Consider the following 13,369-nt stretch of genomic DNA (forward strand, 5'->3'; position numbering starts at 1 on the left):
TCCAGTTGCCATGAAACGTGGAAGAATCTATAAACTACTGCCTTCCTTCTTCATTTGGTTGTGTCAAACTGTCATGCTTACTTCTTTATCAAGAAGAATGCATTTGCTGGTATTCTCCATTTCACAAATGTAGCTTACCTGTTGCTCTGAGCTATGCTTTTCTTATGCTTTCTTCAGCCTCTGTTTTCTTTGGGTTTGCTCCACGTGTTCCTCCTTTAGTTATCTCAGTCTTCTCTTTCCCAAACATTTTATTTTTTCTAATCTTAGTTCTTCCATTTCTACTCTCCTCACCCGCATGTTGTCTAATAATAGTGTCCTATTGCTTTCCATCCGTTAGTGAAAAAAACCCACACCATCTCCTGAAGAAGCTAAATATTATTATTATTACTCTTACTTTCCAAACAGGAAAGCAAACCAGAAAGGCCAAATGATTAGACAAAGCAAGAGGAGGAATCAGTGTTTAGATCTGGGATCAGCACATAGAAGACAGTCTGTAACTTGTCCTGTGGCTGAGGTTTTCTTGTACAATTGTGATGCCCCTCCCATGTTCAAGCAATTATTTTGCCTGCTGAACTGAATCAGACAACCACCACACTGTCACTTTGAAGCAGCTTGGGCTGTTTCCACTGTTTGCAGCTCACAAAAGGGCCCCCATGAGATCAAAGATCAAGTGTAAATCACACTGAATAGGCTGAGGTTAGCTTTGAGAGACACAGCACCCAGAAACTCAAGCAGGTCTAACATCATAGGCATCTGAATAGTCTCTGACATACAGCCATAATGCACAGTATGCATCAGCAAGCTCATTGCAGACTATATCGTATCTCTATGTGATGAGAGAAAAACTCCCAAATAAACCAAAATAAAATAAACCCCCAAAATAATAATAAAAGAAAGTTATCTTCTTAAGTAATTTTTTAAGATGTGTGATTTCTTGTAAGAATGTTTTCACCCCATTTTGTTAGATATTGGAAGAAAGAAAACCTAAGAATTAGTTTCTGAATTCTGCTGCATTTTTACTGACGATGGGTTCACTTCATACTAGCACAAATATAGGATGCTTCAGGTGGAAAAAATAGTGAATTTCAATAAAACTGAGGAATAGACATCCAGGGTATTTGTTTCTTTTAAGCCTTATCCTCAGCAGTTGTAAAGCTGGCAAAGATGTGTGCCAGAAAGCTACATATCTGATACTACAAACTGTTTCACTCTTTATTCAGTAACAGCTGGTAAAATGGTATTTAAAAACAATTTTGATTCAATCTAATGAGAAACTATGTTGCAATGTACTGTACTGCCTGCAGAAAATAATTGGACAAACATTGATTTTTATGTTGCTATAATAGTTTCATTTTCAATAAATAGGAATTTATATGCATAGTTATTTGTTACTGTTCCTCTCTCCAGGTGCAGGCTAGGCATTTGCTTGCAAACAAACAAAACAAACAAAACACACCAGTCTTGAAATGAAGTTTAGCTATTTGAGAAATATCTGAGCTGTAAAAGAGATGTCCCTCAAGATTTCAGTTTTATATTCATTTGACATTAGATGAAACTCGTGTCAAAGGGAACCAGACAGTGGGATCTACACAGAGGCAGAAAAAAATTAGAGCAGACTAATACCAACAAAAAAGGAGCATAAATGGAAGATAAAGCATGAAGGGTAGCATAAACCTGACTTTACTGCCCAGTTTCATATATACACCAAGTACCATCTGAATCATTAAATAGACTTTTCAAGAGTTTTTAAGAAAGAAATAGCTCTTCAGTACACAGAGGCAAGGCAGCAGACAATACAATCTCCACAAGGGCTCTAACTGACTCAAAGCAGCTGTTTTCCTCCATTGATATGAATGCAACTAGAATTTTGCTTAATTTATGTCACTGTAAATCAAGGTCAGAATCCGGGCTAAAAGTTTTACTATTTATTAAGAAACAAAGCAAGCAGTGAGCTGGATACTGAAACATTCACACCAGTTAAGGGTTACTTATCTTACCATTTTGCACTATGACTAGTTATGTTAAAAACAAAAGCTGGGCACTCATCTGAGGATATGCCGCTCTTTCCTCAATGTCCAAGTCATACAATATTATCCCTTCTCCCTCAACAGCTCTCCTACTTTGTCCCAAGAGACTTTCTGTTCGGAAGCACCCTCACTATCCTTAGGCACACAATTCCCCTCAGCTCAATGTTATAAATCATTAATCTTGTAGAGGGCAACACAAGTCCTCATATTAATTCAGATCTTTTGAACTGAAAATCCACACACAGAAGAAGAAATGTAGTGTTAAGAAACACAGGGAGTCTTTCCAGGAAAAAAAAATATGACCAATGCATAGGGAAGCATCAGAGAACCTGGCCCAAAACAGTTGTGAATCAGTCTGTGGCACCCAGACTCTTTGTCAGGGATCAGTCCCTAGATGTACCAGTATAGACATGGCCATGGGTGCCACCAAAAAGACAAAATTTCCCTTTGAGGTCTAAATGGAAGTACAACTGTCAAGGAAGCAATAACAAGAAGACCATGGTTTTGTATATATTGCCTTGTTTTTAAATCAAATTGCATACAAACCAAATATGTTTGGTCTAAATGGTTTTAATTCTCCTTAGTGCCATTGTTTCTCCATCTCATGAAATCTATGTTCCAGATCCAGCTTTCCATCAATACAGCAGTGAATACAGAATGAGAAAGCCTAAAAATTGCACATCTTATAATGTTACTTTTGGTTATAGAGTCTTGAAAAATCTATGCATTGGCTGCTCTTTGATAGCTATTTATATTTAATATCTTTCAAAATACAAATAACTTGCAATTTTAAATCTCAGTGTTAATACTGAAGTATTGCATCTTGCACCTTAATGGCAAAATCTGGATCTCAAAGTCTAGTGAAACAACTGATGTACATTCCATTCAAATATTTCATTATACCTTGTTCATCTCTAAATATCCTTATTTATTCTTCCTTTTAGTTAAGGCTTGATCTTTCCTTTTCTCCTACTATTATTCATGACTTCCTACTTCTCTCCTTTTTGAATCAAAATTTTATTTTATTTCTGGCATTTTTCTTTTCTTCTCATAGTACTATTCTTGTTGTCTTCTGTGAACACTATTTTAATTATGAATTTCTGCAGTGGAAATGAGTGTGAATTCTATTTCTGTACTTTCTCTTTTAAACTCATTTTTTCTCCTGGTGAACTACAGCACTGTGTGTTATCCATACTTATCTTGCCTCCATTGAACAGAGCAAACTGACTTTCTGATGTGGTAGCATGCCACTTCATAAACAGAGATAATTCATTTGAACTTGTTTTGGAACTACAGAAATCACTTTGTTCCTCTTAATGCAGTCTAAGGAAACCATAAACTGAATCTGAATTCCTCTGGGCTTTTCTCTGCTCAATTGAGGCAGTTTCCTATGGTGTTCTTTACCCTGCCCATTCTCTACAGCTCAGGTGCATGGACCAGTTTAACGTCCTGAGTATCAAGAGTTCAGAGGAGCATAAGAAACCCTACATTACTTTCTTATATGACTCTTTTGTGGGTGATTTAAATCTGTCCATATTTTAGTGCTTCCTGGAAGTTACTTTGCAGAGACACACTATCAACTATTTCTGAACAGTTTTACATATTTCCACACAGGCATTTTTCCACATATTAAGAATGAGCCCTGTCATGTAGTCATCCTTTGGATGATTACAACTTCAGCTTAAGTTTATTGGGACTTTTCAGTGTGACTCTAATGCAGGATGAAAAGCACTCATGACATCTGATACCTATTAATTTGGGAATTCACAATTTAATACCGTCAGCGTTATGAGTGTCTTGCTTATTTGCAAATACCTTTCAAAGTGTGTTTACTTGTGCTTATAATGACATTATGCTGAGAATATTTCCCCCTCAAAGGAATTTATCATATTTTGTTTGCTATTACCAACATGTTTTTTTGAGCTGTTAGTCTGAAACAAATATTTAGACAAGTGAAGGAAGTAGTATTATTATTTCTCCCATTGCACATTAGTAAAATGTAAAATACTGTGCACCTAGATTGTTACCTGTTTCTGATGAAGCTTGTGATTATATTTTCTGGGCTTAGTTTGAAAGCTAAGACATCTGTTTATCTGGTGCATACAGAATAACTCTCATGTCTCTTCATCTCTAAAATTTTCAAAGGCTTTCATTCTGTTTTAAATCCTTTGAAGAAGCAGTAATCAAAGACAAAAATTATCAGAGGTACATATTTGTTTTCCAAACAATGAAAATAACAACGCTCATCCTACTCCGATTTCAGGCACTTGCAATGAAACTTCAAACCTGGAGATTTGCCACACAAATCAAAAGTAATATGGGTAGCAGCAAACTCCAAAGTGCTGGCTGGATTACAGTTAATATGGGTACAGCCCCCTAGACTTCAATTCATCATATAAATTTAAACCAGGCATTTAAACAATAAAGACCAATAATGCAATGAAAAAACTTCAAAAACGTATCCCATCACAGCATGACAATGCATCAAAGTTTTTTCTTCTTTTTTATTCATATAAAGAAATCAGGGGGAATAATGGTGAAATGCTTTTGTGCTACAAAGGCATTCTGCAAACAGAACACTGAACAAACAATATTTTGTCATTCAAAGTGGATTTTCAATTTCAAAACTTGGGTTGAAGTGATATTTTGCAAGAATGGATCAATATATTCTTGAGAAGAAATTGGCATTGCCATTAAATTGTTTTAAAAAAGTGGGGGTTTCTGCCAAATCTATCCAAATTACAATTTTATTTAGTACTTAAGGGGAAGATTAACAAAGGTCTTTGTTGAAGAACTGAGAAGTTTGTTATGTATTTTTCATTCATTTATTACTTCTACATATATCTCTATTATGACCATGCCATGTCTTTAGGCATAAGACTGAGAATATTTAGTCAAGCTTAAAACTAGTGGGAATATGTGAAAAGTTTTGGAAAAATTCTAATTAATTTATGGCAGATTTGGATACCGTGGGTAAAATGCCACCCAAACTTGATATTAAAATATAATCATTAAAGATTTGTCAGTTATCTTTTGTTTTGTGAGAGATTTCCAAGATGAGGATGAGAGTTAAGAACACATTCTGTCATCAGTGACAGAATTCCTGCTACCCAGCTTTAGATCTCTGTGCTGTAGTCACCTACTTAGCTAATCATCTTTTACAGTCAATGCAAGGAAACACATTTCTTGTCTACTATTCACCTGTCCTATTGACTTCTGTTTTAAGACGAAATTAATTACAGCCTACAAGCATCTGTGCAGGCATCTTGGACGACTGTTACCTCACATTTATGTTATATAAGCATTTGTATTTGGTCAAAAGAATTTCCTTCTCTCTCTGTGTATTTCATTCTACCTTCTGTCTGTGATAAGTTCTTGGTTGTTTCATATATGAACTGTAGATCAAATAAATGGAAGGAAGGGAGGAAGTGAGGAAGGGAAGGGAGGAAGAAAGGGAGGCAGTCATTCTGCCCCTGTACTCAGCTCTGGGTAGGCTACACCTTGATTACTGTGTCTAATTCTGGGCTTCTCAATTTAAGAAGGATATTGAGACACTTGAATGTGTCCAGAGAAGGGCAACGAGGCTGGTGAGAGGTCTTGAGCACAAGCCCTGTGAGGAGAGGCTGAGGGAGCTGGGGTTGTTTAGCCTGGAGGAGACTCAGGGGAGACCTTATTGCTCTCTACAACTACCTGAAAGGAGGTTGTAGCCAGGTGGGGGTTGGTTTCTTCTCCCAGGCAACCAGCATTAGAACAAGAGGATACAGTCTCAAGATGCGCCAGGGAAAATTTAGGCACGAGGTGGTGGTAGAGTCACCGTCCCTGGAGGTGTGCAAAAAAGGAACGCGACATGGCGCTTGAAGCCATGGTTTAGTTATGAGGTGCTGAGTGATAGGTTGGACTTGATGATCTCTGAAGTCTTTTCCAACCTTATTGATTCTATGATTCTATGAATATTGAGAGAAAGAGTGAAAGAGAGAGAGAAAGAAGAGAGAAACAAAGAGGGAAAAAAAGGAAGGAAGGAATGAAGGAAACTAAAAAATGCTAAAAAAAGACAATTGAACTGAGCATAGCCTTCACCCTAAAGACACGTCCCTCATCTCATCAGTACTCGTGCAGTTGCTCAGTCACTGGATCCGGGCTGAGGACATATGAGAAGAGAAGTAGTACTGTGTCACTTTGGTCCCCAGAGTTCAGTTTGGAGTGCACAGGAGACACCATTCAGGTTCACAGTCCTACAAGTTCATGATTTTTCATGAGCTCTGCCCTTGTAGCCACAATGACATGTTATGACACTGCCATGGATTATGACACCAAGACTGTGCAGCTCTGTCCTGCCTCTCATCACTTTGGGTAGCAGTTATACAAATAGCTTGCAAAGTCTATATTCAGAGCTACATTGTCTAGGAGGAGCTCAATGCATGCTGTGCTGAAAAGCAGAGGGCAGCTTCCAAAGTTGCCAGGAATTTTGATCTGGGAGTATTGCTTGGTTCATTACTGATATGTAGTACATACATACCTAGTATGAAGAAGGGAAAACCAGTCACTCGTAAGTAGCTATGAAACTGTACTCCATAATTTTTTGACAACATTGCTTTGGTTAGAAATATCTCTCTCATCTTTAGACTTTCTTATTAAACAAACACAATTTAATTAATAATGATCAAAATAGGCTTGGGCAGAAGCAATTTTCAGATCATTTAATAACTATGAAGCCTGAGCCCTTTTGCCCCCAAAAGAAAAAAAGAAAGAGAGAGAAAGCCATGGGATTTTTCCAGCCTTAATTCTTTAAAATATGCTTGTTGTCGTTCCTTGTTTTAAAATGCTTGGTGTTATCATAGTATATCTTTGATATTGCAATAGAGTTTACCTCATTTTGATTAATTATATAAAAACTGCAACAAGTGCTGAAAGTAGTAACTTTACTCCATGTTATCGTAGGACCACACCTTCACTGCCTGTAAAATGCAGTGCTGGCTTTCAGTCCTTATGTCTTGTGACACGGCTCCATTTTAAGCCCTGCCAATTACTAGGACTGTGGTTTGCCAACACCTTTGAGGTGATCTAAGCCCAGACTACTGCTCAAAGTGATAATTTGCTCAATCCTTCCTCTGTATATTTGTCTCCCCTCTTCCCCTTTAGCATCTATGCAAAAGAAACTGATCCAACTAAAAATCTTAATATTTGAGAAGTTGGTTGATCATTTCTTAGAGTTAGCTGACAAGGTGGCAAGTCATATGAAGTTTCATATGATCTCATATGAAACAAGAGAAAAGGTGGGAACAGACAGCTGGAGTGGGGAGTTTGGAGGGATCACCTCCTTTATCTGTGTTTCATGCTTAAGTTAGATTAAAGTGTTCATGAAAGCACAGCCTAATTTAATTCATATTTCCAAGGTCCTCACTGTTTCCAAGATAGATGAGCAACTGTCACAGTCTCTGACTCTCACTTCTACCTCCCTCCCCTCCATCTGGGATCAACCTCAAGATGCTATCATCACAGCAGCAAAGAGCCCTCAAAAGCATATTTGCCTGTCAGCTGGGTAGTTGGCTTCAATTAGAAATGTAAGGAGTTTTGTCCTCTAGGTCACAGGTAGACTTTTATAGTCAGACTAAGCTGGCTAACAAATCTATTTGCATCCTGTGCCTTTACCTGCATGATTTGCTTCTGTGGAAGAAAAATAACAGTAGGGTCAGCTATGCATATCTTATGACCTTGCTCTGAATGGAAAATATAGAATTAAAGTGAAAAATGCCTCACTCATTTGAGGAAACCAAAAAATGAGAAACTGCAGAAAGTGAGGGAAATCAAAAATAAACAAGGAAAGTGAAGAAAACCAAATATGTATTATTTTTAATATACTAGCATAGTAAAAATAGTGCAATGAAGTATGTAAAATCTCAGAATGTTAAGAAACTATTTGAATATTGGGAACATATCTGCTATAAACCAATATACTAGCAAGTACTCCAGAGAGAGAGAAAAAAACCCCAAACCCCAAAACCAACTGATGCCTTTGTTGAACATGTCTAAAATGGTAGCTAGCTTCATTATTTTTTTTTTTCCACAGAAAATAAAAATGTTGCCTTTTTGCTTTCAGCAGGTTTTGTTCCTTCTTCTACTCTGGTCATTTGCTCCATGCCCTGTCTGGAAGAATATCCCATTGCTCAGTTACAATGTAGATGTACAAATCATTGCCCCAAATACCAAATCAGGTGTATTTGGCCACTCCAAGGAACAGAATGCCTGAGACTCTGAGTTAAGAAAAGGCAAATATTTTGAAAATAATAATTAGCAAAGGAAAAGCAGTTTTCTTCAGAAAGCAGAGATAGCAAATAATATCTACAACAGATTTTGGACCTTAAACTTGAAACTATTTTTAAGTGTAATTTATCCTTTCCCTCATCTCCTTTGCCATTTCCTTCTCAGGTATGGGGAAAATCTGATTTGTTTAACTGGCCACCACTGTCAATCATTCAGTGTTAATAAATTCTCCATTGCAGACAATGGCTGTTACTAGCAAGCTTTCCTGAAGTGCTATTGAACAACTCAGAACTGCATGTGAAAATGAGAAGATGAGCTGTAGACTTGCACATATATGAAATGAAATCTCGTCTTGAAAAAGGCACATGAAAATGAAGAAGGAATTCAAGTGCCTAACGTGCATAGTTTTAAATGCCTTAGGCTATGCCTACATCAGGAAGCAGTGAAAACCAAGAGGAGCACTTACAGTGCTCAGGACCTACTGTCCACATCACATGCATCTCTCATTTTCTTTCTTTGGGCTGTCTTTAGTCTGGACCCAGAGGATGAATGTTCACTCAGTGTGCTCACAGGGAGAGCATCTTCCAGTTAAGTTTCATCCCAGAAAATCCTGGTTCACATTCTCTGGAACCACTTTGTGATCATAGAATCATAGATTGGGCTAGGTTGGAAGAGTCTAGTCCAACCCCCTCTGCATTAAGCAGGGGCATCTTCAACTAGATCAGGTTGCCCTGAGCCCTCACTCTGGATGTCTCCAGGGATGCAGCCTCAACCACCGCCCTGGGCAACCTGTTCCACTGTTCCACCACCCTCATAGTAAAGTACCTGTTCCTAACATCTGCTCTTCTCTAGTGTGAAGTCATTGCCCCTTGTCCTATCACTACAGGCCTTTGTAAACTATCTCTCTCCATCCTTCTTGTAGGCCCCTTTCAGGTATTGGAAAGATGCTATTAAGTCTTCCTGAAGCCTCCTCTTCTCCAGGCTGAACACCCCCAGCTCCCTCAGCCTGTCATTGTAGCTCCAAACCCCTGATCATTTTTGTCACCCTCCTCTGGACCTGCTACATCAGGTCCATGTCCTTCCTATACTGAGGGCTCCAGACTGTGATGCAACCACAGGGACCGGGAGAAGATTTGTTTCAGAAACACATTCCTGATCCCGAATACCCTCAGGTTATCTGAGGCATTTAGGCAGACAGATAGATCAGAGACTGTGGAAGACCTGTGTCTTCTGAGGGAACATTTTGAGGGTAAGCAAGACATTCTATCATGTCTACAATAGCTGAAAGCACCTCTGCCACTCCCTAAAGGCAAAGGGAATTGGATGAATATGTTTGATGGAAAAATTAAAGCAAACTGAGCCCTGCGAGTATGCTGCCCAAAACAAACAAGCCCCTTAATGTTTCTGCCTGTGAAAGCAGAATTCCATGACAGTAAATGAAGTATTTGTGTATATTTACACAGAATCTTTTTCTTTTATCTTCTCTGTTTGTATAGACCTATGAACCTCTGAGAATTATCTGTATTTATCTGCCAGAGTCCTCCCATTTGGTTTTGTATCTCTTCGGTTCTATCTTTTCTTTCTTTCCAGAAGTCCACATGGCAGCTTTCCAATTGTATTTATCCACTCCAACTAATTGAGTCACATAAATGCAAGTAATTTGAAGCATTATTGTGAGAGAGTTCTGTTTGCCTCTTTAATTAAGCAGTTGTTCACAGGTGCATACAGTTACAACAAAATTAATTGATAGCTTTATATTGCAGTTCTTGAGTCTGCTGCTACTTGGTGTTTGCAAACAGTGTCGTTAGATACAGTATGTCTTACCTTGTTCAGAGGGAACATTTCTCATTTTCCTTCAGCAAAGGTTAGGACAGATTGACCTATATATTGGAAAATCTATTCAAGCAGTAAAGGTATTTTTCCTAAGAAGGAAACAGAGAAAATGCTTATTTATGTAATAGTTTATTACCAATGGGAAGAACTGCAATCCTGCTTTATTTTTCTGCACTCATAGCAAGTATCTCGAATGTCAAAAATCATTGCTAGGGGAAGGTAATAGCTTCTTGTGGAAATTGTGGGAGCTTAATTTTTTGTTGTCAGAGACTTCATTAATTTAACCACACAGGGTTGTTAAAGGATTATTAATAAAATTTCTTTTAAATGATCAAAAAAATTTTTTTTTGTTGTTCAAAATAAAACGTTAAAAATTATACACTAATGGATGTAGCAACAACCAGGGAAAACTTTATAACTATAAACATGTAAATCTTATTTCATCTGATGTGACTCTACCTACTTAACTTTAGGCTGCTGGTAGCCCATATGGAAAAAGACAGGCATAATCTGGAGGGCAATTCAGTGAATCTAAAGTTGGAATTTCCACCTGGAAATGACTGCTGCTTTGTCTTTATTTCTGCATTAAGTATCAAGTTACATGGAATGAATCGAGGTTACATGAATTTTTTAATAACATCTAGTATTCCTGAATTACCTTGATTTTCTGTTTTTTATCAAGGTCTTAATTTAAGAGTGAAATACATGTTCAAGTTGTTAGGCAAACGTTCTTTTTTAGTGTGGATAAGTAGACCAGAGTCTGGCTCTCAGTTTAAACTCTTCACAAGATTCTTATTCCTTGCAGCAAAAGTAAGAGGAAGTGAAAAAATAGCAATAAATAAATAGATAATAATTTACCATTAACTGAGATAGAAACAATAAAGGATGTTCATTTTCATCTATATTTAGTTAGCCTCAACCTTCTGCCATATGCTTTTTTCTGTAGACTATAAAAATGACAGCAAAAATGTAAACACTGTCCTAAAATTATTTATATTGATCATTTTCTACAGAGCAAATTCTGTTTAGTACAGTCAGATGCAAACTCATGTCACCTAGAAATAGAATAGAAAGGTTACACATATGAAAACAATCTTTGTCTTGTGACTGAAACAAGATATCGGGATTAAAGAATAAAATCATCCAATTTCTGTATGAAATTTAGCAAAAGTATGTGCCAGATTCTCTGGCTTGGTGTGCTGGTTTTGCACCAGACAGAAAGTGGGATTTACCCTGTGGTGGGTTGGAATTACCCCCCAAAACAAAACTGCCAGACTAGCTCAGATGGAAGAAAATGATGTTATATTTACAAGCAAAACTACAATCTAGAAATATGGAATGCAATGAATACGTACAAAATATACAATATTTACATGTATTTCAATTTATAAACAACACAAGAACCCCCTGAACAAAACCAGGGGTTTACCAACAGCTTCCCCTTTTCCCTCCCCCTTCCCACCTGTACATGGGACAAGAAAAAAAGGAGAAAAGGAGAAAAGCAGAGAGTATCTTATTTGTACTTAGCCACAACAACGAAATGCAGACAAGGTCAGCAACAGCTAAGAAAAAGCCAGCTACTATCAGCTACTATCAGTGGCACTGAGTGCACCCTCAGCATGTCTGCTGATGACACCAAGCTGTGTGGTGCAGCAGACATGTTGGAGGGAAGGGATGCCATCCAGAGGGACCTTGACAGGCTGAAGAGGTGGGCACAAGCCAACCTCATGAGGTTCAACAAGACCAAGTGCAAGGTCTTGCATCTGAGTCAAGGAAATCCCAAGCACAAATACAGGCTGGGCAGTGACTGGCTGGAAAGCAGCCCTGAGGAGAGGGTCTTGGGGGTGCTGGTGGACAAGAAGCTCAATATGAGCTGTCAATGTGCACTTGCAGCCCAGAAAGCCAACCAGATCCTGGGCTGCATCATCAGAAGTGTGGCCAGCAGGTCAAGGGAGGTGATTCTCCCCCTCTGCTCTGCTCTGGTGAGACCCCACCTGAATTACTGTGTCCAGGTCTAGAGCCCCTATTACAAGAGGGATCTGGAGGTCCTGGAACGTGTCCAGAGAAGGGCCATGAGAATGATCAGAGGGCTGGAGCACCTCTCCTCTGAGGACAGACTGAAAGAGTTGGGGCTGTTCAGTCTGGAGAAAAGGCGGCTCTGAGGTGACCTTATTGTGGCCTTTCAGTATCTGAAGGGGGCCTACAAGAAAGCTGGGGAGGGACTTTTTAGGATAAAGGTAGTGATAGGACTAGGGGGAATGGAATAAAGCTGGAAGTGGGGAGATTCAGACTGGATGTGAGGAAGAAGTTCTTCAGCATGAGAGTGGTGAGAGCCTGGAATGGGTTGTGCAGGGAGGTGGTTGAGGCCCCATCCCTGGAGGTGTTTAAGGCCAGGCTGGAGGGAGGCTCTGGCCAGCCTGCTGTAGTGTGAGGTGTCCCTGCCCATGGCAGGGGAGTTGGAACTAGATGATCCTTGTGGTCCAACCCTGACTGATTTTATGATTCTGTGATTCTGTGATACCTATATACATATATATATACACACACACAGCCACACATACACATATAACACAACAGTGGCCCAGTCCCCCTCTGGACCAAGCCCTAAGGCCATGTTGCGCAACTGAAATTTCTCTCTCCCTGTCCATGCCACACTAGGCCTTACCTCCCACACAGCAAAACCCAAACAATGTTAAGCGAGGAGAAAAAGCGAGAGGTAAGGGCAGAAGACCAAAAGGGAGAAAAAGAGAAGGAACAAGCTCTAACTTCATATTATATAGAGATTTGCAAGAGAATGGGATGGGATCAAAATATTTTGTAATGTCCTGTCCAAACCCCTAGGGGCCATCCAGCCCCCTGGAACTCTGGAATACTCTGGAAAACTTTTATTTGTAAGAGGACACTAGTCCTAAACCTCTAGCAGTTGGTTATACCATCTGATTATATGTACAAATTGAGGTATGGGAGGATGGAAAAGAGCCTCACAGAAACAGATCTGGGGGGGTTGAATTGATGGCAAGTTGAATGTGACCCCTGGCAGCCAACCACATCCTGAGGTGCATTAACACAGCATAGCTAGCCAGCTGTGGGAGATGACTGTCCCATTCTACACTGTACTGCTGTGGCCCCACCTCCAGTATTGTGTGCAGTTTTAGGCGCCTCAGTATAAGGGGTCATCCAGCTATCAGAGTATATCAAAAGGAGAGCACTCAAGATGGTGAAAAGCCTTGAAATTCTTATGAGGGGTG

The sequence above is a fragment of the Indicator indicator genome, chromosome 1 (genome assembly GCF_027791375.1).
Source record: "Indicator indicator isolate 239-I01 chromosome 1, UM_Iind_1.1, whole genome shotgun sequence".
Classification (NCBI taxonomy): Eukaryota; Metazoa; Chordata; class Aves; order Piciformes; family Indicatoridae; genus Indicator; species Indicator indicator.